At 37.8% G+C, this 26,505-nt stretch overlaps 1 protein-coding gene across 2 annotated transcripts in view; it reads left to right on the top strand.

Moving 5' to 3' along the window:
* Positions 1–26,505, top strand: part of FRY (FRY microtubule binding protein) — a 223,099-nt gene that overhangs the window by 3,964 nt on the left and 192,630 nt on the right. For both annotated transcript variants that reach the window (XM_064716468.1, XM_064716459.1), the window contains exon 2: positions 24,707–24,883. The gene's annotated coding sequence lies outside the window, so the exon portion shown is untranslated. The remainder of the gene's footprint in view (positions 1–24,706; positions 24,884–26,505) is intronic.

Raw genomic sequence — 26,505 nt, 5'->3', positions numbered from 1 at the left:
AGTATAAACAGCATCTACAAAAAAGCCTGAAATTACACTGATACATACTAACACGAGTCTCCTGAGCTGTGGGCTTGAGTTAGAGCTCAGGATAAAAAAGCATTGTTATAGTACAGTCTGTTCTTCCTGAATATTGCTTAATTGCAGTATCATATCATCTTGAATGAGGGATGCTTATCATCTCTCATTTATTCAAAGCAATTACTTCTGAATACTGAAGCAATTGCTTCTGATTCTTGGTATTTATGGTTTCTGGTAAGAATAGGTTGTGTGCTGTATGAGTATATATTTATGAACTTGCCATTGTGTAGTGGAATGGCACCAGTCAGTATTACTCAGTGAATACCTCTAAGTATAAATTTCATTTTATTACTAATTAGGATTTTTTTTTTACTTTTTTGAACTTTATAGATTTCACATGAAGCTCCATGGAGGGTTTTGAAATTGTGAAATTCTGCAGTTCGTACCACAAGCTCCTGACAGGATCCATACTATGTTTGAGGACTTACATGTTTGAACTTTGATTAAAATTGCAAATAGTGCTGTTCCAAATCAGTGCTTCCTCAGCTTCTGTGTGTGGTGGGTGGCTTTACATTTCTCTTTTCCATAAAGAAATCCTTTATTTGCATAGATACACCCAACTGGCCCTGAAAGGAGTGCTGTTGCTCCTGCTTAAGAGTTACCTTTCCTAGACTAGAAGTCAGTAGGCTGTGGTGTTGATCCCATGAAAACTCCACCAGTTTAATTCATTGTTCACTAATATTTGTACTCACGTATGATCCAAAGCGGTTTTTCACAAAATGCTTTGTGTTTGCAGCACAACCACACATTCTGTTCTCATCAGTGCTGGCATTGCTGCTGCAAGCACGAGACTGCTATAGATGGCAGTGTCAGGCTGGGGAAATGGTGGGAGAATTTCTGGTGCCTACAGGCACAGGAGATGAGAACTAAATTTAAAGCCTGAATTTCTGTCCCTAGTAATTGAAATTCATTTGCCAAAATAGCACTGATAAAAATCATACCTTTCATTGACTTTTTGTAGTATTATCCATGTCAACAAGAAGTGATCTTAAATGCTTTAGGCAAGTGTCTAAAAGGAGGGTTAAAAATGTAGTAGGTGTTTACTGTCATACTTAAGGCTTGCTTATTGGAAATTTGTACTTCAGAAAAAAAGATTCTTATAAACCTCTTAACATATTTTTAAATGAGCTGGAACAAGATGTGATATTACAAATAGTATTACTAAGGTCTATTAAATATTAGCCCATGCTTCATGCTTCACTTAATTAGAGTGCTTTGAAAGGAGTTTAAATACAAGTGTCAGTTGCCATCATAAATGAGTGATTGTTAGGATGTGGATTTATTTTATTCTTTTGCATCATAATATGTGGTTTGTCTTGGAGCAGCAATTGCAAGACCTTCATACCAGGCCATGACAGAGCATACAAATTTGGCATGGGATTCCAAACTGGAGCACCTCACTGGATTAAGACTGGAACCTCTTGGGCCGCTCCACTTGTAAGGGAGTGGAAGACATTCATCAGTGCTATAGGATATTGCTGTCTTCTAGGTTAAATAATACGTGTATTGTTATTTAGATAGAAATTAGTTTTCAAAGATAGGCTCTTTGGACAACAGACCCCTGAAAAAGAAACTTTGTCTCACCTTCTGGAAGGCTTTATTTGGAAACAGAACACCTCTATTAATTCACTGCAGGACTTCCACTGTGATCATTTGATGTGTACCTGACAAGCTGAATTAAAACAATGCAGTGATATTTGGGTTTGGTTTTTTTAACTTGATGAAATCAGCTGCTACATCCTTAATATTTTGTTTCAGATGTCTTTACTAAAAACGTGATTCCATGCAAAAACACTAATATTTTGAGTAGATGATATTGTTCTTCAGAAAATGTACTGTATACTTGTGTACTTGGCATAAGGAAAATACAAACTGGTGCTTTCAGAAAGCAAGCTGAATTTCTCCTATGGTAGACACAGACTTACTTGTCAAGACTGACAAGTTTAGTGTTGCTGGGCAAGAGAATGACTTCAACCTCTGTGTATGTGATGAAATATCCCAAATGATGCTGCAGTTAGTGTTGGCATTGAGGGTGAAATAACAGAAAACAAGTAACATAATTGTTTGTAATTGTACCATAGCTGCCTAGGCTATTGCTAAGTCAGTGATAAAGGCAATTTTAACAGAATTCACAGAATTCATCAATCTCACTTTTTTTTTTCTTTTTCCCCACAGCATGATGAGATTTGAAATGAGTTAGAAGGAAAGCTGTATGCTTAGCATTTGTTCAGAAATTATTTAATGAATCTGGTTAATCTATAGATGTACTGTCAACTTGGTTATTACTGAACGATCATTTTCAGTATCTGAAAATTCCTCATCTTATACATAAAAAGTTGTATGCATTGCTTGTTAGGGATATTTTTAGCAATAGATGTTCTGAGAGAGGGATTGTTTTGGCTATTAATAGTTTCAATAGACAACCTTTATTAGAAGATTGAAAATGAAAATAACATGATTCAGATCTTTCATATTATATTTGCCTATTTCTTCTGTCTCCTGATTAAACTTGATCACCATTAAGAGCAAGTGTGCCCTCCTGTGAAGTCTGGAGTTAGTAAAGCTCATTTTGTTATAAATTTGTATTTTATGGTTCCTCTGATGGTTATGATCAGTGTTTTTATTATGTTGAAGGCATGGTAAGGTTTGTCTCCATGTGGACTCTGCTAATGTGTAATATGATGTGAATCCATACTCTCATTCCGGCATCTATTGGAGCTGTTTGTCAGAAGCTGGTTCTTCACTTGGCCATCTGTTTATGTAAAGCATGTAGCAATTTAACCACCTTAGAGGTTGCTATCCTGTCAAAAATCAGTAATATCTGTCAAGTGGTTCAAAACTATTGGGAGGGGAAGAGAGAGATGTTCGCAGACCTCGTGATCACATAAGCTTCTTAGCTTTAGCAAAGCAGACCTGAAATCTGTATTTTAATTATTCTGCAGCACTTGGGATTCTGATGCTCTCCTTAAAGAGATATGTCCCCAAAAAAAAAAAAAAAAATTGTGTATGAAAGTTTAAAACGTGTGCTGAAACCAGATAATATTTCTTATAATGCTTAGTGTCAATAGTACACTTCTAAAAATACTGACTTCTTTTTAGTAACTGTCAGACCCACATTTTTCCCTCTGTAAATTATAAGATTTCATGGATATTTTGTTTGCAGTAATAGCTGCAGTTCATTCAAGCAAGACATTTTGATGAGTATTTATTTTACTTAACATCCTTTACCTGATACCCTTCCACTTAATATCCTGTATGAGTTTGTACAAGGAGTGCAGAGTCACATGTAGGATTGGGTCACCTGTAAAAAAGAGTAGATTTAACATACACTGTAAATATAAGGCTCATGCTAGAAATACTTGTGGAGTGACATATTCTAACATGATGTTTATCTCAGTTGTTTGTTTTGGTTTTTTTTTTTTTATGATGTGTTATTTCAGTTCTGGTCTGTTGCAATGTCATTTAGCAATCTTGTTCTGGAAGTCATATTAGAGAAGGCATCTTGAAATTAATCCATACCATGCAAATAGGAAGTTGTCCCATAACAAATTAAAATCAATATCTTGCTTCTTTAACTGCAGAAAGAAGAATAGAAAACTGTTTTCAGTCAATAATGATCAATGTCAGTGAAACCTTGCAGGACTCTGAAGTGTGCTTTTGGTAGTGACATGCTGTACATTGTCAGGAGTTGTCTTACTGTAAAAACAGGAGGTGAGAAGTAAAGTCCTGAAGAGGGAGATAAAATAAAAGCAAAGATTGCAAAAGTAAATGTCATTTTTAATTTAAGGAAACTTAATAGGTTGATAGGAAGGCATTGGAAGGGTGAGACTGGATGGAGATGGAATGAATGAAGAGCATAATAAAGAATCAAGGGGAAGAAATTACCATTTATGTGAAAAAAATGAGGGCCAGTAAAGCCTTTTGAAAATCATTGGTGTCCCACTAAAAGTAGACCATATACCTCTGAATATACTAATTTGAATACATTCTTCAAAAGGATCTCCAATGTTCTTAGACTCGTGTTAAGCTGACTTTTTGAATTGCTTCTTAGATTTCATTGCAAGATTTAGCTGTGACAATTAGTTAGCTGTGACTAATTTGCTAGCTGTAAATCATCCAGGCCTGAATCTTCACTTCTCAAAGTTTGTCTCATAAAGTGATAAAGTAAAATACTTTGTAAGTCTGGATGAACAGTGTCAGAACCATGTGAGAATTCCGTATTCCCTTTTTAGGAGCAATACTGGAAGGCTTACAAACGAGACCTTTCTGTCACCACATAGGCTTAATAATGCTGCAGTGGTATTTTTTCCCCAGTCTAAGCATGGCAAGTAAAACAACTCTGGCCATTTACAGTAGTCTCATTAGGAGGTGCAAGAGCAAAATAAAATGAGTTTTATTTTGCTCTTGCAGTTCCTAAAATGCTTGCTAATGTCATCTTGGAAAGTAAAAATACACAATTTGTTTTCATGCTTTGTACGCATAGTGTGTCTTGTTGGAAAACACTGCTGTTGTGCTATCATAAAAGGATGAGAGAACAGCTGCCTGTATATTTAGCCCTGAGTGTTGTCTTAGGTCAGACTGAATGTTTCTGAAAGGGTGAGAGAGGGTCATATACCATCAAGGAAGCTGAGATCCAGCTGCTTCTGAGGTGTAACGAGGAGGAGGAAGGAGGGAGCAAATCAGAAGGTGCAGTGCTGCTGGAGTTTGGGAGATGGAGAGGAATGGGTCTGCCCCCAGCAGAAGTCAGACCTCGGCAGCTGTGTCTGTACCGCTGTGTCCGTGGGTCTGGGCCTGGACACCTTGCTCAGCTGAGCTCAGCCTGGAGCAGTTTGCTGTACAGGGCGTGCATCCAGATCCAAGGACAAGCTGAATGGTGAACAGTGTAAAGAGTTGGTGCTCAGGATGGCTTCTTGTACTGCCTTTTGTTCTCTGGTAAAAGATTTTTAGGGTGCTAAAGCTGTATATAGGCTTATGGAAATACCAAATTCTTAGTGATGCTATTTAGAACAAGTTGTTCTAAATTATTTATGAGTCCTCGGAGGAAACTATGTGGATATTCTTCGCCTGAGGTAGTGGCTGCAGATTGAGCAGGAAATAAGGTCCCGAGGAAGGCATATTTCCCACAGGAGCATAGCTGTGGGTTAGATTTGGTTCTGAGCTTTTTTTAATAGTGTCAACTGGCAACAAACCAGCTTGAATTCTTGTTGTGCCCAGTTGCGTTCCTTGATGTTCCTATTTTGTATTTTAATTAAATACAACTTCGGAGCCCAAAAGCTATGGTCTGGGGGTTTCTTTTCTTCTTACTTTCTCTCTGTTTTAGGGGGATTGGTGAAACAAGACTGTTTTAATCTGAATTCTGCATTGGGTTTCAGCTGCAAATGCTAATGCAATTTACACAAATAAGAGGCCAAAAGGAACAGTCAAGAACATATTCTTATCTCTGACAGATTGCACAGTGTGCAAAGTTCTTCATAAATACAGGTATTTAATATGATGACATGATTAACTTTTGCCAACTATCCACTGATTTGTTTTTAGTGAATTTACAATTTAAATTTATAAGCATATTTAAAGAGTGAGAGTGGAACTTTTAATACATTTATTAGAAAAAATGGAAAAGACCAAAATTTCCTTACTTCATACAGTCAAAATTGTCAGTAGAGAGAAACAGTATGGAAAGTGAATGTTGCTGTAGCTGACTATTTTTCATTCTTTAGAGTGATTTCCACGCTATCCTTTTCCTATCACTACTTTCTTCTGCCTTGTAAGTATTGCTGTGGAGTCTTTCTTCTGTTAATAATTCTGGTCTAGTAATTCACATGCTAATACCTAGCTTTGAGGTGTATAGTAACAGGATCTACAGTCCCACTATTCACAAATGAGTGTCCGTTCTTTAAACAATCTGATTATCTTCCCCATCCCTTGGGAAGATCCACAGTGCTGCCTCTGGGACTCCAGAACAATTTGTGACTGATCAAAGTCTGCTGATCCTCAGGCCAGTGAATCCACCTGAGAAGGAGCCTTGATCAAATGATATCTAAAGCATTCTGTAATATTATTACTCTTCTCCTCATTTCTGCCACTATTGAAAAGTGAGGGAAAGGAGGAAATGGCCAAGCTGGTTGGCTGTTGTTTTCATAGATTTGCATAAATCACATGGGTGATTTGTTGTTTCTTTTCCCCTTTGGGAGATGGGGAAGAATAGCTATATCCTTAATATGCCATGTAAGCCATATTTGAGTATTGCTGTGGCAGGTAGCTCTTTGTATACAGTCTCTGTTATTATTACAGTAGTGGTTAGAGTAGGTTAAAATGTAAATTAGTATTTTGTTCTCTTAATAAAAACTGTGTTTGAAAAAGAGTGCAAAAGGCAATAGTTAAACTGCTCGCTACCTATTGATTGAGTACTGTGATATTGTGTGGGTGAAAAGTTAATATTGATATCCTTGAGGATGGCAGGTTACTTTGCTTAGCAGAAATTACAGAAGATTCTGAATAAGTTTGTGAATGTTTGTTATGTGAAATTCAGTGTTGACAAATATTAGGTTCTACTTTGTTGACAAAGGGAATAAAATAAAATACATATACATCATTGGGACATCAGAGTAAATATCCCTCTGTGTTGATGGATTAATAGATAAGCCAGGCCCTGCAATTATTTTTTCCTGACCCAACCAGTTATGAGCAAAGACATGGAGATCTCTGTTTATGTGAAGCTGTTTGCAGTCAAGAAAGAGAGTAGAAGTTGGAGATTGTCAGCAATAAGTTGGCTTTGGAAAAACTTCCCTATAAAGCAAGATTGAGAAGATTGGCACTTTTAAACTTTTCCTGTTAGAACTATATGCAGAATACTAGCCTTGATAAGGAAAGGGAATTGTGTGTTCTCTCTATCCTTTTTTATGAAAGGCTAAAGTCTGTGTAATAAGCTAAAAAAGTCAAGTATGAAAGAACTTCTTTTTAGATGCTGTGTCATTAGTTTATGTAATTAACTGACCAAAATATCTGAGCAGTGAGAAGATTCTGTTATTTCTACAACAAAAGATTAATGCTTAAATGCAATTTATACATTTAAGTATTCTTGAAGTCCTTTCTTCTGTAAATCCTTGCACTTCAAAACACAAGCAAACTAGTTGGAGCAACTAAAGAGACACTTTCCCAATCCAGAACTGTCCGCTGACGAATTTCTTGCACCTTCTGTCAAACCATCTGCCGCAGGCTAATGAACAGACAGCATGCTGGATTAGATGTAGCACTTGCATGAGCTATTTTGATAGCTCCTGTGTTCCTTTCAGTGGGAACTCTGCGATTAAGGAAGCTTAGAGTTAAATTTTTGAGGGCGGGGATGGGCAAAGGGTTCTTTCTTTGAGCTTCCGCCCTGCAGGACTCCGTTGACAGAGAGGAGTGACAAACCCTCATCGCTGTTTTTGAAGCATGTTTCAGTGCTTTCTTATAAGCCTTCATTGAGGAAAAGAACGTGTCAGTAACCTGTGTCACATGCCCATGGGAAGTAATGACTGAATTGAGAGGAGTGCAGAGTTGTGCTTGTTTTGGGCTGGGGGATCTTCATAATTCCAGGCACCAAACATCACTCTGTGGGTCAAAGCAGCTGCCAGAGCTGGAGCTACAGCCTAGCTAGAACAAGTACCAGCCTCATTTCAGACCTCTGTCTCTGAGGCATCACCACCATGACCTCTTAGAGTTTCTTCCTGTTGTGTCTCTGGGTAAGATACCACCTGTGTGAGCTGACACTGGCAGGCAGCGCAACAACCACAAATTTGCAGCTAGAACACAAAGAATAAATTTATTTATTCTATTACCTCATTAACTGGGGGATCCCCCAGCAATACCCAGCAGAGGCACACAAGTGGAGAGGCAGGCACTGTTAAGTTTTGGTCCAATGCTAGAGAATCACTGGCCTGCAGTTCACACAGGTTTATCAAGGGCTATTCCAGCTGCAAGGCCATTTGAGTAATTTACAGTTGTCCTCACCAGTCTTTTGCTTTTTAACACATTCCTCCCAGCACACACAAGTATTTTTTCTAGTAGCAGACACAAATCTTGTGTTTGAAGCTCTCTCTATACAGACTAGCAGAGAAGGTATTCATTTATTTATATATATTTATATATATTCCAGTATATGCAATTTTGAAGTATTCTTAGATATGCTTCATAGATGTATTTGTGAGGGATCCAGCTTTACTTTAAATCAATCATTCTTGCATTTGTCAGGATGGAAAAAAAGTTAATGATGCTGTTTGGTCACTCTTTAGTGATTCCTACAATTACTGTTGAAGTGGGAGCTGCTCATAAACATCAAAGATCCAGTACCAACAACAGTAAGTGGAAGTGACAGGCTTTACCATCCAGCTGTCAGTGCTGCTGGTGGGTTTCCAGTCTCTAGACCTGCTCATGATCAAAGCAGAAGCACATCACTGGACACACGTGGACTGCTCTGAGGACAAAGGAGCAGTGAACCAAAGGATGCTCTTCCTACAGTGTGGTAGCTGCAGGAAAAACATCCTTTTTGCCTGCTAAACCACCCATACAAGCAGCTGGACTGAATCTGTGCTGACCTGTCAAGTGTTCTTGCTTGATACTACATTTGCTGTTTATACAATGATATTTGACTCATCATTGTATGTAGATCAACAAAGCAATTTTTTTCTTTTGTTTGGGTTTTTTTTAATAAAGTGTTGAAGGGTGAATGTGCCCAGGTGTTCCTCAGCACCACAGGAGCTTCTTTGGTAGCAGAAATTCTGATGGCTTAAAATTTTTGCTAAACCAGCTATGACTTAATGATGCCACTGCAAGAAAATCCACGAAGTGAAAAACCATTATGGTCATATTGGAACAGTCTGTGCGTTGTGCCTGCATGCTAATAACCAATCATTGGAACTAATTGATTTTTTTGCCCAATCTGATATACAGCCCATTGTCTTTGATGTGTTTCATGAACTCTCCTCATACAGTAAGTTGTATGTAGATAGTGCACAAACAAAAAAGCCACTGTGGGTATTACTGATATATCAACTATTTCAGTCCATGCTTTCTGTCCTGGCATAACTTGAGTGATTTCATGCTTTCAGTGTGCCTACTTTCAATGAACTGACCAGCTTAGCTTACGTAACTGTCAAAGAGGGCAAGAGTCATTGCAGTTCATTTGTTCATCTCCCCCAGCTGTGAATAAATCCATGGAAGTTAAAAGTAAATTTGGGGACTTTCTGTAGTTAATGTTACTGGGTTGTGATCTCCATTTCATACTCGAAAAGGCTCTGACATCTCTGTGTAAATACTTATTTTTATTCTTTTATTTGTAGGGATGTCAGTTAAACTCAGAAGCTAAAGTTGCTAATCACAGGCATTCTGGTGGCCAACTAGGGCAGGATGTTGTGTTCTGTTAGCGAGTCTCCTTAAGTTTTTTTACACAAGGTTTTTTACAAGATGTGGCTAAATGAACTAAGACTGATCTGTTGGAATTCCTTTTCTTCTTCTTTTTCTCTGCCTGTTTATTTACCAGCTTAAATGCTTTAAAGCCATGGTTGTTTTTTCCTGAAGCATAATCAAATTTCTTCAGTATTTGGGGGATGGGGAACAGATTTCAGAGTCTGCTTCTTAGTTTTGCTTGTCCCAAGCAAGGCCATGAAAGGGCAACTAATTTCACCCGTGTGAGATCTGTATCCTCCCCAGCTGACACCTGCAGCAGCTCAAGCAGCGCTGGATGCTTGTGTGTGTGTGAAACTAAATCAAGATCCTAATGCCATATAAGAGACATAAATCACTTACAGTACCCCAGAGCTACAATATCCTAATAATTGCTGGCATGTGTCCTCTGAACTGTCTTGAGGAAAAATTCTAAGGTCAGAAATTTTATGGCACTTGATGCTCTTAAAGAGGCAAGGAGCATAATTTAATGAACTTCTAAGATGTGGACTGCTGTACTGTAACTCTTTTAAATTTGTCTGTATCCTCACTGCTGCTGGAAGAATCAATCCCACTCAACATCACTGAGTGCATTAGGCTTTAATAGCAATTTGGGCTGGGTCCAGTTATCATGACAAATAATCTTTCAAATATATATAATTTTAAAATTTGGAGTGTAGTCATATCTGTCTTTGAATAGATAGTGTTGCTATTTTTAATTAAGTTGGAGCTATTTTATTTTTATTTAATTTCCACGTAAACCTATCAGTCATAACCAGAATGTTCTGCATCCATTAACTGTCTGGCCTTTTATTTTCTAAAAGATCTGAAAACTCAATTAAGTTTTAATTAGTTTCTATAGTGCAGATTTTGGTGGGTGTGTTGTTAATCCATTTTTTTTTTTAAAGATTGAAAATAAATCCACTCTAGCTTGCCTTATATAACCTCACACTTTTGAATATCAGCTGTGGAATATTGCTCCACAATTTAAATTAAAAAATCCCCATACTAAGTCTCCATCATTAGGCTATGTATGATTGAGAAATTCCTGTGGATTTCACTGCTGGTCAGATGGAAAACTACATTAAATAGGAAAATAAAATTTTCCACCACGGTCTTGTTTAATATTCATCATATAAATTTTACTACTTAAACAAAGTGATTATTGAGACTTAGTTGGTGGTCAGAGCGAAAGGTAACAGACATCGCATCTTTTACATAACAATGTTAAAATGGCCAAGTTTGTTCAAGGCAAGATTTTCAAATAGCAGTTTAGTTTATTTGCTGTTTCTTCAAGTAAGCATTTTCTTCTCTTAAGAAGTATTTTCCATATTTTTTAATAAGCTCTTCAGTTTCATCCTAAGCTTAACAATAAGGTCTCATTTGAGGATGCTGATAGCTTTCAGTACTTCTAGTAAAATTTCTTCAATATTATCAGTTCCTCTAGTTAGGCTTTCATTAAAAAAATCCAGCTTATTTGCATGAATTATAACTTTACCATTATAATTTAACTAGGAAGTATAATTTGTGTAGGTAGGGTTGTACATTTCTCCTTTTGGATTGAAGTTAGAACAGTTAAACAATTTGAAGTTCAAGTTCTGCAAACTTCTTGTCTTAGGTTTGTGTGACCTGTTTGCTGAGTGAGCTTGGCTGTCTGTGAGGCCATCTCTTCCAAGTCTTGTAGTCAAATTGTGTTGTGATCTGAGAGTACTGTGCTTCATTACTGGGGTTATAATCCGTGGTTGTAAATAGTGCAAATTGCATGGTAAGAAATGGCTCCCAATGCCATTTGGTGCACCTGCTATCCAGTGTATGAATGAGGAGATTGAGTCAAGAGCCCAAGTTTTGCCTTGTGTGTGGTCAGGATCTTCCAGTTCCTTGGCAAGCTCTGAGAAGATCACTGAGACTTAGTTTTTTGGGCAGGAGTAAGGAAGCTGAAGCAGGAGAAGTTTGCAGTGTGTATAAGCTGAGCTGAACTCTAAGTGTAGTCCTGGGGCCCTCTGTTGCTGGTGAAGCAGCTTCTGCTCTCTGAAAGATGTGCATTGTAGTTGTTTATATTCTCATATGGAGCATTATGGTTAACTGTCTTGGGAATGTGTGTATCCCTGGCTTGCTTAAAACATGGAGGCGTGGTGACCTTGTCACTGATGCACAGGAAAAAGTCCCAATACATGCATTTTTCAGTTGTATTTTGAATCTTCCCCCCACAGCCAAGTTCCCCAGTTTATATACTCATCATGATGTTTTATGGTATGGAATAAATATCTCTTTGGCCAGTTTGAGTCAACTGTCCCAGTCATGCTCTGTCCCAGCTTTTTGTGCACCTCCTCACTGGCAAAGTATGGGAAACTCAAAAGTCCTTGGCTTAGGGTGAGCACTACGTAGCAACAACCAAAACATCACAGCATTGCTAACGTTATTCTCATACTGAATTCAAAATACACTGTACAGGCTACTAAGAGGATAATTAACTTCATCTCAGCTGAAACCAAAGGGAGGCTGCCGGCACTTGAAGGTGACACAGAGTGTAGTCCCACACTTCCCAAACAAAAAGAGTTGAGCAGTCTTGACATTATCCAGCATCAGCCAGCGAACAGCCCCCTTTGCCAGACAGTCTGGTGGTTGTGAAGCAACTTGTGAAGATAAGGAATGTGAAGGTAAGGAATGTTGTGAAGATAAGGAATGTGTAAGGGAAATATCGCACAGTTCATCATTTTAACCAAGAAAAATATGGGAACAATATTAAGGACTTACTGGGGAGGGACATGAACTGTCTGGGTAAATCACAGTTTTTATGCTGTTAAAACTGCAGTTAGATTTTTGCATATTAGAGACACATTAAGATTTTTATATATAATAAAAGCCTTAGAAATTTCTGTCAGGATGATAATGAGATGCTCAAAAGCATGACTTTAATCAGTACTCCCTAGAAACCCCAGCAGAGGTATCACAAGTTGAACACCTTTGTGAAAAGAGTTGGGAAACAAGAAATGTTGGCTGTTCTGCTTTCCAAGGTGAGGGGAGAAGCCTTGCAGTGCTAAAGCATTAAGGATGTCTCTTCTAGATTAATGAGCTACATAAACAATTTTAACAGTCTGGAGGGGAAAGGAAGCATGAATGTGTGTTGGAACAGCTAGAAGAGGGTGAGAATTAACAGTATCAAGAGTGTTGGAGAAACACAGGGGAAATGGGTGAAGAAAAAGCTAATTAGACAAAAAAAGAGAGAAATTAGAAAGAAGAAAATCACTGAAAGGGACAAAATAGTTTGGCCCAAATAAGCTGGAAAAATATGCATTTTTTATGTGTACATATATGTTTAATAATGCTGGAAAACATAAAGAAATAGAAAGAAAGCATTGAAATTATGTTGTTGAGATTATACCAAGAAGAGTGCCAGATATGACATATTTAAAATAAGATACTCTCTGAAAATAAATGAAATAGTTCTAAAACTGAAGAGTGACTTAAAAATTTATAGGGTTTGGAAGGTCAGCCATTTCCCAGTTTGTGAAAAGACCCCAGAAGAGGTATTGCATTCAGACAGTAAAATCCATTCTGAATTTTGCTAGTGATATTTCAAAGCTATATATTTGTATTTAGCAGTAAGAGAGGAATTGACTGGTTCTTAGCTACCATTTCAATATTGTAACAATGAAAATTTATTGGTATTTTGGAAGCTGTGTAGGGTTCATGATGTAATAAGAAAGACATGTCTATGTTAATGGTGTAATAAGTAGAATATTGAGTAATCCAGCAGCTCGGTCTAATATTAGTTTACAGATTCACTGATTAAGGCTGGGAAGGGAAGAACAGTGTTACCATGGTGAAGTCTATATGATAAAGCACAAGCAGAACAAGCTAGTGAATAATTGATACATGTCTAAGATTAGAAACGATCATTTGCAGCTTGTGCTTTGATGTTCATGCATGCTTTTTACTTTAAAAAAGCTCAGAGAAACACATTAGCACAGACTGTGACAGATTTTTGCATGAACTTCTAGGTAAAGCACCAATGACTTATGTGTGGAAGAGCACACCAATATACAGTTACTGCTGTGTTAAGATCGAAAATTCAGGCGTAAGCCAAAAAGTTCCAAAATGGAAAACTGTTAGCGTGGGATATATTTGGCCAGCCTGCATGTATTACTATATTTATTTAACACAGAAGACAAATAAGAATGTTTATCATAAAATTCAGTAAGATAAGCTGTAGCCTTCTGCCAATGTCCTTATCTCCTTCTGGGTTTAGTCATATAATTTTTTAAACTTTAGTTCAGAAGTAGTTTAGTAAGATATCCCAGACCATCTTGAATTAAGCAACAGTACTTTTAAGGCTGATAAAGGTTAAAAACAAATCTTTTCAAAACAGATAAAAATTTCACTGCTGTTGCAAAGGTATCTGAGTACAATAATGGAAATAATTTTTGTGGGATAAACCTGTGGATCTGCTTGAGCAAAGAACTGCAAGCATCATGCCTTTATAAAGTTTTGCTTAATGAATGTGTGATTTAGTTTTATAATTGTATGACGGAAATCAGTAAACATAGATAATAGTTCTAAATACAGTCTGTCTTCCCTGTAGCAAACATTACTTCTCATAAATTCCTTTTTAGAAATCTCAGTAGCAAGAGCTATTTTTCCTTGTTATATACCCCCTTAAAATAAATAAAATATATGAAGTTGGCTTGTGTAGAACAATCCTGAGGCTGAGGGTTCTGTTTTCTCTGCTTGCAAGCTGAATTAAATTACTTAGGGGGAAAAAGAATGACCAATATGGATTAATCCCTGTATGAATGCCGCATGATTTGTTTTTATTATTTTTTTCACTTTTTTGATGCCTCAAGTTTGCAGGGCATTTTATAGCACTCATTAAAGGAAACATCTGCATGTTCCCTAGTGTAAGTTACAAGTACGGTTAATCTCTGGTTAAGTTTTAAGAAGGTTGTAACAACGTACAAAAACTAGCTCAGTAGTTACTGTGAAATAGTGATGGCAATTGTCAAAGGATAGAATTGAAAGATACTCTAAAGAATTATGGCAAATGTCAGTATCTGGTTTCATTTTAATTCATTTACTGCTTAGAATAAGTAAGGAGTAGCATAGAGCACATAACAAAGCATTTGAATTTGTATTACATGGTGAGGCACTTGACTTCTTCCATTAACTTGTGAAGCTGCACAAGTTAAGGCTTCCTGTGCTTTTTTCTGTTGAAAAATAGACAAACTGGCATTAATGATTACAAAGGAACCAAGATATAAAAGCTAAAAAGAAAGGGAGAGGGTTTAAATTTCTTAAACATAGTATGGATAGAGGATCATTGAGGTACTTCATACATATAAAAGTCATCAGCAGGTTTTTTGTCAGCTGGTTTGTAGTATGTCTGAATATTCTTATTTTCCTCAGACAAAGTATTTAAAGATTGGGGTTTCAGGCTAGAGTTTTGTTGCCTGTCCCAGAACTGAATCAAGTACATTGGCGTTTTATATATTGAATGTTTTATACAGACCAACCATGGTCTGTGTAGAAGAAACTATTCCACACTTGTCTGCATTTTGTACTTGGATGCACACTTGCCTGCACAATGCTTTAAAAACGAGTTTATACTTGGTTTTGTATCCGAAGCAGCAATCCCTGTAGATGTAATGATAATACTTTGTGAGGTCCTCTTCAAAAAGATTTTGATATAGAATGGTTGTGTTTCCCTCTGCATTCTTCAGTTAATGTTATATTTGATATTTGAAAACATCCTTATTAATTGCAAATAAAAGATAGGATTTTCCAGTATGGTGAAGGTCTCAGATAAACATGTCATTGGGGAATGTGAACTTGATAAAATACACCTTTGAGAACAGACTGGTGAAGGTTACTTTTTGCAAGAAGGGAGTTGTAGCTTGCCAATTAAAATGGAAGCGAAAATTATGCAGATCAAAAGCTAATAACTGTAATTATCCTCAAAAATAAAAAGCACTTATCTTTTAGCATGGCCCCATCATTAATGGGAGACTCTTCAGTGAATGGCAGCTGTTGTCTGGTCCTTGTCTTCCTGTTTATCCCTTTGAAATGAAAGTCTGAGGTCTGCAAATGTTCCCCTCTGGATATTGCAGTCGGCAGTTCCTTGTGTGCTGCACCGAGCTGGGATCATGGTGTTGGCTGCAGAGGTGCACCTTGTGTGACCAGTCCCACACTGTCCTGTGAGGCTCTGCTGAATGGAGCTCATGTGGGCTGGCTTTTGAGATCGACTGGTCAGTTAAAATTACATTTCAAAAATTGCATTTCGAAATTACACACAATGAAGGAAAGCTGTGTAATTCCATAAATGCCACAGACACAGTTATTTTCCTTTATTTGCTCTTCAGAAGCTTCAAAGTAAGATCTTGAAAAAAGTGACAGCGTTGAAGTCTGTCTGGTTTTGCGTGCACACCTCCAAAAAGGCAGAGGGGCTCTCTTCTTCTTAATAGATGAATGAAGGGTTAGGCCTGTATTTCTGCTACCTGCTGCTTGCTGTTTTTCTATTAGATATCTCCATATAATTTTTTCCTATGCGTTATTTCCCATATAGGTTGCTAAGCATCAATAAATGAATTCTGTATATGTTACTGTCTGTGATTTGTATACAGGGGAATATTATCACACAAGTTGCATGTGTTTGTTAATATTTGTTGCCGTTATTTCATTATAAGTGGTTGTTTGGTTTGGTTTGGGTTATTTTTCAGAAAAGCAGATAGTACAGAGTATTGCAAATCACAGGTATTCTCAAGTTTCTCAAAACGTGGAACTATATGATGTAGTTTTCTCTTTTTATGATACAGTGGTAGACATCTATCAGAGGCTTCACTGTCAGGGACAAAGAGATCTGGATCTTCTGAGCAAGGTGGAGAAGAGCAACACATTAAGGACTCACTGTTAATAATTTTGAGAAAAGGTTGTTTACTCAAGATACATGTTCATCTCATTTTGTTGAGGTCTAAGTTTCAAATAAGTTATCATGTGCTTTATTCTGAAGCATGATTAATGGTTTATTGTACAACCAAAAAAGCAATACTGATTGGAAATATAAAGGCATTCTTACAGATACTTTCTGAATTGTTTAATTTTTCTGAATGAAGCAATTTAAATAAGAATTTTACAGAAGAATGTCTCTTTTTAATTTATCTATTGTTTTGGAAATCTTTAATGATTCTGATTCTTGATTTCATTTTTGAGATTGCCATCTGTGTGACATCTAGAAAGTTCACTCACTAAAAGTATTATTTAGACCACTCATATTACCAAGTCTAGGCACCTGGAGTTTGGTTTTGTATGTCTTTTTTTTGTCTTTTTTTTGGCTTTAAGTATTTTCATAAGTCAGTGGGCTGTAAACTGATTGGTATTACAACTAGAAGTGACTTACATGCTATTTTTGGTAGTCTTCTTAATTATTCACTCTGAAGGAGTGTAAGTGTAAAGACAGCAGATGTATACATCAATTCTAAGTCAAGGGGAGGCCTTGTTTGGTTGTTATTTATATTTATTATTCAATTTCTACTCTTCTATATCTAAAATGCTAGAGTTACTTGAGATGGAAAAAGAAAAAAGTAATGCTGTACTAAAGAATTTGCCTATTAGTTAGACAAAGGAAATTTAAACCAAAGAGATGGCTATTTTATGACATGAAGTGAAAGTACTGGTTGAAGTGGGTGTTTTGTTTCTTTTCTTAAACTACTTAGCTGCTGACAAAATATTTGCAGATCGTGAAAGGGTCTCTGTAAAATAGGTTTCTGTTCTGCACTTCTTGGTACCATCTTTCAAGTTGTTCTTCATGCTTGTGCTTCCAAGTAAAGCTGAAAAAGTTCAGGTCTTAATCTTGTTCAGGATGTTGTACAGACTGTGTAAGAGTTTCATCCAGAGTTTATTTACTGAAAGTTGCATGACCCATTGTCTGGGTCACTGAAGTTGCTTCCATATCTGATTAATCAAAACAGCATGGGGAGGAAGTTCAGAAAAAGGAAGGTTATTTAATGAGATGCCATTTTAGACATTGAATTTAATTAAAACTAGCAAAACAAAAGTAGTGGTTCCTATATGAATACCATTGCTGCCAGCCACATCAAAGAAGACTAGTAGAAGATTAGATTTTTGTCTCCAATCAAAAATCTGAGTTTTTTAATAAGGGGATTATTTTTCACTTTTTTATTCAAATGGACTTTCACTCTTGCTGTAGTTACCAAACCAACACCTTATGGACCATTAGAGATTCTTGCAGTAGGAAGCCTTTTAGTCACATGTAGAAAATTCTTTACCTTTTGAGCAATTAAGTGCTTTCTTTTTATTGCTTTGAGTCCCAATGTGGCCATGGGTTATGTGATCCCTTTCACCAGGAGGAAATCAGGCCTGATGTTGGAAAATCAGATTCTGTCATCCTACATTCTTGTCTGCTGCACTAGCTCTCTTGTGTTGGCTGTGCTCAAGTTCTCCCAATGAAAGTTAATGTGAAATAGAGGGAGGGTTGGGTTGGTTTTGTTTTTGGTTTTTGGGTTGTTTCTTTGTGGTTGATTTAATCCTCTGCCATAGACATTAGGACCCTTTTAGAATACTGTCTTTTTTGGTCCTTTTCACTTCTGAACTCCTTGACAAATGCAAGTTACTGACAGGCAGTTTTGAGGGAAAATGTATCTAGAGTGGTTGGATTTTGAAATGTTCTCTTACGAAATAGTCATGAGAGTTTAAAACTAGAATGGAATGGCATTTATTGATGCTAACTCTCAAAGTATTCACCAATGTGGAGCTCTCCAGAGAGCTGGCTTGGAGCTGTCAGTGACCGCAGTGGGGAACAATAATCCAGGTACTGCCACCCTGCTGGCAGTCAAGGTTGATCCTAGCCTTCACTTAGCAATTTTTCATAGTTGTTGAGGTGTTTATTTTTCATCACTCTATCTTCTTTTCTGTCAGTGAATTAAGTAAATGTCTCTAGGACCACAGTTTGCTCTATAGCAAACTGCCTTTGCTAATAGTAATCAGGTCATACAGGTATGCTGTCTATTAGTAAGGTTTGTCACTAATTAGGTCAATGTTAAAGAAGCACATTATCTTATGTATAATTGTTAAGAAACAGTCTGCCAAGTTGAGCTCTAGAGACTATGTAATAACACATCAGAGAGTTGTGCCTTCCTGCCAGTGTGTTTATCAATCTGTTTCACAGCATGAATGATGCATCTCAACTCTTCATTTAGTGTATTTACTAAATGAGTAGTTCTTACTAAATAAGCATTTACTTACTGTGTGAAGCAACATGGTTACCTGAGGAGGCTCCTGTGTGAGAGACAGTGTGTTGGGGTGAGAGCTGGAGTATAAATGAAGAGCAGTGCCAGTTGTCTGTGAGAGCACGGGGGGAAAGCACAAGCGCTGGAGCTGCGTGTGCAGTGTGAGCTGGACCAGCAGAAATGCACACCCTGCCTTTCTGAGCTTTTAGCACCAGTTCAGAGCTGCAGGCTGCCTGGGCCTGCCAGGCCAAACCAAAGGCTCAGAAAAGCGGCTATTTGGGTGGATGTGGGCAAGTGATGGAGCTCTGCTCCTTCCAGCCCCCAGACCAGAGGGGTTGTGTAGCTGCTCTGAAGCAAGCACTGATGTTCCTGATGGGGCATTGCACTCCATGGGCCGGCCAAGTGCATCCCTGCTCCTCGGAAGATGTGCTTCTCCCTTCTGTATTAAATACTTTAAAAAATGAAAAATGTAACTTCTATATGAATACAAGTGGTCAAAATCCCCAGCTAAGCTTATTGTCTCTGTGGTACATAATCAGTTCCTGGCCAAATAGAGAAAGACTTTGAATTTGTGGAGGCTGGGAAAATCATTAACTGGAACAATTTTTATGAACACGAAAGTGTTCATAAAAGGTGTTCACAAAAGTGTTCATTTTGTGTACCCAAATAGTTTTGGGTAGTTTTGTGGGGCTTTTAATTTTGGGTTTTCTTCAAACACTGCTGTTTGAAGTACTGGTTTCATTGCTTCTTTCACAGAATATTTATTAATAAATCTTCAAAATAATGTATTATATCCTGGAATTATGCCTGTTGTTAACCAGCACAAACGTAGTAAATTAAATAAATAGTTAATTTTATTTCTAAAATTGTCAACACTATCTTTAATGTTTGCCTTCACTTTTAAAAATTTTACATCTTGACACAAAGATGCTAGTACAGAACCCTTCTCTGTAAGTATTCAACATGTTCAGCTATTTCACCAGGAACATTTTTTAAAATTTTATTGTAAGAGAAGCATTTTATTTTAAGTGAAGATTTTTTTCAGCATTCAGTGGAAAGAGAAGATTAATGCAAGAATAGCAAAGTATTTACATGATCTTTTGCAGGGATTAATGTGTTCTCTGCATGAATTACTTCACTTAAGAATCATTATCATATTATGATCTCAGAAGTAATTACCACTCTGAGTGAGAAATAGTTTAGCTACTTTTGATTCCTTCTTCTGTGTTGTTTGTTGCCTTCTTTTCTTAGAAAGTTACATTTCTCATGAAGAAAAATGCTATTTCCCCCTGCACTTCCCATTCCTGTCTTTTTTTTTTTCTCCTCCACTTTAGTTGCAAAATATGGCTGGTGCAGTTGCTGTTTTGGACCCCACCCTTGGCGTTGCTAAGCAGAGGAACGTGGTTGCATAAGTAACCTGTTCCTGAACAGGCTACTGCAGCCCTAGTCAGATACCTAATGACAGCCAAATCCTAAAGGAAGTAACTCCTACCATTTACTGTTTGGATCCAGGCCTTTTAAACATGGAAAAAATGAGGCATTGAATTTGTTTTAAAAGAACAGATAAAGAGAAAGGAATCTACCAGCAGAAACTAGTATAAAGCAAGACTATAAATGCCTGAAATAACTGTGAGAATAGTAACTCCTGAAAACGGAAAATGCAAGTGCTCTATTGTGGTTTTTCTTTCAGTTTTGAGGTTTGGGGATGTGGATTAAGTTTGGGTCCACTGCTGGCTTCTTGGACTGGTTAGTCAGTGACCTCAAATGAACTGCATAGATTTTGTGAGGTAGTTTCTAGTTTGTTCTGTGCAATAAATATTTGACTCTAATAATTCAGATCTTGGCATTCCAAATCAAACTGATTTCTCCATCCCAGTTAAGTGGGGTAATATAAATTACCCAAAGTAGAAGCATGTGTGTAAATATTTGAAATAGGGTAGTAATGCTTTCTCACAAATAGTACCACAGATTTTTTGGTAAAACATGTGTATGCATTTCTGCATGTTCTGGAGATTGTTATCAAACATTGTTTATTAGCACCATCCTAAAGTTGATAAACATTGAAATATTAGGAGATAATCATGTGAAGCTGCACATGGGAAAGAAAAGAAGCAGAGAAGAGAGCCTGGAAGGGTGGAGAGACGGTGAGTATGAATTTCAGGTGAGCAGACAGGATGCTGTGAGAACAAAACTAAGGAGATACAGAACTGTAGAGAGGTTAAAGGTGCGAAGTTAAGAGGCAGTGAAAGGAGCAGGTTTGCAATAGCTGATGACATTTTTGAGAATAAATTTTCCCCGGTCATTAAGAGCAGTGAAGAAAAGCTCTTTTGTTGTTGTTGTTTTGTGGGGTTTCGCCAGTGTTGGTATAGCTGTAGGGAGATAAGATAGGCAGTTACTCAACCGCTCGGCTGGTGGAAGCAGACAGCTCCATGAGATCTGCTGGTGTCCTGCCTCCCCTTTGCTTGTGGCTCTTCTTCAGAGGTGGTTCAAGGACTGGGGGATGGCCAGGCAGCAGGTCTTTGCCTCTTGCCGCCCAGCCAGGCACAGGCTGCTTTGCCCTGTTCTCACACACTGAGCAGCCAGAAAGGACCAGGCAGCCTGATCACCACCCTGCGTGGTTTTTCTCAGAAGTGGCTCTTACCACCCATAGCCCCCAGCTCCATGGGAGCACACTGCTTCTCCATCTCAGCCCTCCTGCCTCCTCTTTCCTCTTCCTCTGTGCCCCCCACTGCAACTTCACATCTGCCTTTGCAAAGCTTTGAGCCGGCTTTGCGAAGCAGCTGCCAGGCTCGCTGGGCTAAGGGCCTTTCCTTCTGGAAATTACACCATCTGGCTGTGCACAGTGTAGGGAGTTTATATTTAGATCACCTTGTATCTGGCATCTGGACTTTATTCTGTGTGCTTGATGAGACCTGATTGGAGCACTTCCTTTTGTGGATGATATTCTGTATAATATAAGCCTTGCTCGTTCTCAGTAGCTACAGTGAATAATGTTCCATAAAAAGAGTTGTTCTTTCTGTAGACTTGTTGTTTCCATTAGTGAGAGCTGCATGCAAGGTGCTATTTATTATTGGTGTTTGTCAGAAATATCAGACACACACGGGGCTTACAAAGAACATTTTGCCTTTGAAGTTAGATCAATTATAAATATCTGCAAAGATGGGCTGATGCATGACAGATCCAGCAATACTGAGCAATCTGATATTAAACTATGTTGTGGTATATAGCTGAAGATTTTATGCATAGGTCTGGGTGGCATAGTAGGTTTCTGTTTGCTTTTCATGTATCTTTTTCTGTACAGGAATCTTTGTCACAGATTCAGGATCCAGCAACTGATATTAAGTGTGCACAAAGTACCATGCTGCCTGAGGGCCAACAGAGGGTGCTGGAGTGATGCAGCTCTTACCTTCACTGATTTTTGTTGTTTCTGGAGAACAAGGCACATTTTGACAAACCTCTTAGTTGGCATGTCTTACTGTACAGCTATGGAGTTAGTGCATCTTTTGTACATTTAGTATCATAATTTTGATACTTCTAAAGATTGTTACATGTTATGAAGATTATTTCAGGAATACACGTTTAGCAATAATATGTACAAGAGTAATGTGTACCTACTTAGGGCATTTCAAAATTTTCTGTACTACTAAAATGAGACAAATAAAAATTCTCCTTTTTCAGAAGAAAAAGTTGGGCACAGTGGAAGTATCAATTATTTCTGTGACTTGTGTACATATGTTATTGTATATATATTATTTAATGAGGCTGATGGAGCAAACCACAGATCTGTGAAAGTCATAGTTTGATGTAAATAATACCTGGGTAGAAACAGCATACTTACAATGGAATTGTTCAAGGAGAATGAATAAAATGTTAGCTAGCATATGACGAATCATTGTGCAACACTTCACAGTTGAATGAATTATTTCCATACTATACTTTATTTCAGGTTCCTCCTTTTTGTCCTTGTTCAGGGTCTGGTTTTCCTCATTTTGTAGAGGAGACTGTGCCCTTTGCATACTGGACTAAAAAGGTGGTGTGTCTGCAAAGGATGGCAATGTTTATCTTGAGACTGCTTGTTTCAGGTTGTTCCTGTTCTTTGAAGTAATGTCCATGAAAGTCAGTAATTACACTGTATTACACTGTGTCTGGTATGGAAAGCTCTTCCTCCTTCTCCTCCAGACCATCCTTCCTCCCCCAGAGCACAGGATAATGGCTTCAGGTTACCAGAGACTGAAAAGTGCATTTTGTGACAGGGATGTACAAAAGTAGGTGATTGCTTCTAACGTGCAGTCTCTCCTTTCTGCACAGGTGTGATGTATGATGCCTAAATCTGCTCTCTTGTACTGACAATGACAACCTGAAGTATTCCATGTCATTGGGATTTCCTTTTATGATTTTAAAACTTGATAACCCATTTTTGTCCACAATTCTTGTATCTCTCTGACAGCATCTCACAGGAGATGAAAATAGGGTGGTTTCAGTAACCTGTCAGATCTATTGTCTGTCACTTCTTACATTACAAAACCAAAATGCATCTTAACAATAGAGCCTTGTCTTTAATATGCATTTGGACTATAACTTAGAAAAAATACTGAAATCTGCAGAAATTTTGAAGGAGCAGGTCTATGACTGCCCTGTCTCTCTGAATGACTTTACTCAGATGCCACAGTTAGATACTCTTAACATTCAGGAAACCTGATAAACATGACAGAAGAGAATTATTCAGACTTACAGTAGTGCTACTTTAAGTGTGGACAGAGATATTATTGTATTTTTATAGACATCAGCTGCAAAGGGCTATCCAGAAGGATAAAGGCACCAAACAGAGAAATCAGGATGTATAACCCCTTTAATAATGCATGCTGAAGTGGCAAGGGTGGTTCCTATTGTCAGGGGAAGGGTGGGGAGAGAAGACAGGTTGTAAAACACCCCCTTATGAGATAGGCGACTACTCATTATCATTTGTTAATATCAGCTCAGTAGATCTTTTAATTACATGCTCTGTCAAATGTTTCATGGAGCTGAACAAGTCGAGGGGGAGATGGACTGTCCTATTTGCTGCCATGGATCTGGATTGTGCAGGTGGAGATAGGCTGTTCAAGAGGCTGCCCTGACAGCGCTGTGGCTGCCCAGAGAAGTGTGTCTGTCCTTGGATGTATTCAGTGCTTTGGTTGGACAAGGCCCTGTGTAACTGCACTTCATGTTCAAGCTAGCAAACAAGGTGTCTTCCTCATGTCACAGATGTACATGGCATCATCGCTTCTTGAGCTCACAGAGAATATTCAAACTGCCTTCACAGTAACAAGATTCAACTTGGACTTGGCAATTCCCCCTCTGGGCATACCCATTATGGGATAGTGCTCTCCCTCCCAAGTGTGGTATCTGCATCTGCTGCCAGTGGTTTTGCAGGTAGTAGTCTCAACATCAGAGCCTTTTGGCAGCCAGATGCCTGTATTTGCACCAAGCAGGAATATAATGTTTCCTGTTGTAATAGGGACCTTGCAGCAGGACCAAATAGATACCAAAGTGCATTCCTACTTCCAGCCCTTTTTTTTTCCCATAGGCACCATTCTGTTTGCTTCTGCGTAAGGGATTACAGCATAACTCAGTTTTTGCTGTTGCTTATAGCTTCTGATCAAAAATCTACCAAAAAAAAGGTCTAGTTTCAAGTCTAGTTTATAGTTCATATTTTCAGTGTAATGACAAGGTGTAATTTAAAAAAATTATGACATTTGTATATAAATTTTTCTCACTTGTTTTATGTCTCTATCTAAGAACATGAATCCTGGCAAGAAAGCATGCAATAGTTCTTTTAATGGCATCTGTTATGAAATGTTTGGTAGATAAATACAAATCTTAACATTGTGTTTTAAGACATGGATTTGTTTTATATCTTTTGTTTAATCTGGGAGCAGTAATATTTCACACTATCCAGGTGACTGAGGGTTGGCTTTTATTTTTCCTAGGTAGTTGTGATGGCTCACAAAGCAAAACAGTGATCTCCAGGAAGCAAGCAAGATAGCATCCAGACTGCTTGCAGTTAACCCATCTCTGCCTGAACCAGAAAACTATTTATGAAGATTACATTGCAGAATTAAAGCATTAAGAAAGATCACTGCTGGAAACTGTTGCTTCAGGGAAAGGTAAGACTTTGCATTTATTATGTAGTCCTAATGGATTTACATGAGATTTTTCTGGTAAGACTGATAATAAATTCTAGGTATTAATGTATTTCTTTATTGACTAGGTTTGGCAACTATTCTAAAATTTTTAGTAAATAGTTAAAAGTCTTTTGCATAGGTGTGAAGAATATAAAACACGTAGATTGGTATTTGGAAGTTCATGTATATGTGGTTCTTACAAAAAAAGATTGTGAGCATAAATTTAAATATTTGGCAATGTTTTGGGTTCTTATGGCCTGACTTTAAAAATTAATTACAAAGCTATATTAAGACTATCACATGTGACATGAGACTGTGCATACTTTACTACAGATATTTGTAGAGTCTTTGTCTTAATGTTGTTGAAAAGTGGCAAGCCATCACCAGGAGCTGAAGAAACTTGTGGCTTTTAACAAATCTGATACAGTGCAAGTGTTTAGTTAAAGCCTTCCTGGGGCTGAAATTCCTTATAACAAATATAGAGTTATAACAAAACTTATAACAAAAAGAGTTGTCTATATTTAGTTTTGTAAATGCTGATATGTTGCTGGAAAACAGATGAACAAGCATTTTGCACATGTACTAATTAAAGGATATAAAATAGCTGCAATTGCTGCCATGCATTTATATACCAAGGAGCCAGGGGAAAAGTATACAGCAACATGAGTGCAGCAGTGTCCTCTTGAACAAAGCAAAGCCTTTCTTTTCCTACTAGAAAGAAGGTGAATTAGTTTTAAACTACTGTTAGGAGACAATTAATTTTGCTGCATAATCGGCTATTAGCCACATCAGGTGACCTTGTTAGCAGAATTTCTCCTGGAGTGCTGGCTTCTATAGTGCTCCCAATTCCATACCAGTGTGGGGGTGAAATATTTTCTTTTGCTTTTAAAGAGCAGTACTGTAAAGACTCTTGACAGGGTCACAGCCTTTTCAGTGGAGTAGTTATGTTATTTTCTTTGTTGATTGCTTAAATACAGATATTTCTGTTTCAGCTTTCCTAGATTTTTGGATTATGCTTTTCAGTGCATTGGGACAATTATTATAAAGCCATTTATTATTTGGTGCTTATTTTATTTTGATGTAGTGTGGTTTTTGCCCAAGACAGTGCAAATCAAAACAAGTAAAAAGATGCATTTATGCTGTAGAGCACAGAGATCTGTAAATGTGTGATATGTGTTCTGGACCTTTATGATCACTGTGAAGATGGTTATTTTCATTGCCTAGCGATAAGTTGTTCTGTACATCAGTGATGTGTATCTTACAGCTGACGTGAAAAGAGCTCCCTTTGGCCAAGGCTGTGAGTTTGCTTTGGCCAGAGGTGGGGCTGGGGACACATCTGCACAGCAGCATGTCCAGTTTCAACCTGGTGCATTGTTGGAACAATAGGAAATTCCAATGACAGTCTCTGAAGGGTGTGAGGGAGATACCTACCTCTTGTAGAGCAGTGCAGCCCCAGGAGTGCAGAGCACAATCCCCAGTGCTCCAGGCACGAGATTGAGCACGTATCATTGCATCATGTGAGCCAGGAGGGAAGGAGTGCCTGGTGACTCTGGTCTGGAAAAGTACAGCTGTTGGAATAACAGGCTGGTAAGCTGGGAAATGCA

Source organism: Zonotrichia leucophrys, chromosome 1 (genome assembly GCF_028769735.1).
Source record: "Zonotrichia leucophrys gambelii isolate GWCS_2022_RI chromosome 1, RI_Zleu_2.0, whole genome shotgun sequence".
Taxonomy (NCBI): Eukaryota; Metazoa; Chordata; class Aves; order Passeriformes; family Passerellidae; genus Zonotrichia; species Zonotrichia leucophrys.
Note: the sequence above shows the minus strand (reverse complement) of the source record. Positions and strands in the feature narration are given on the sequence as shown.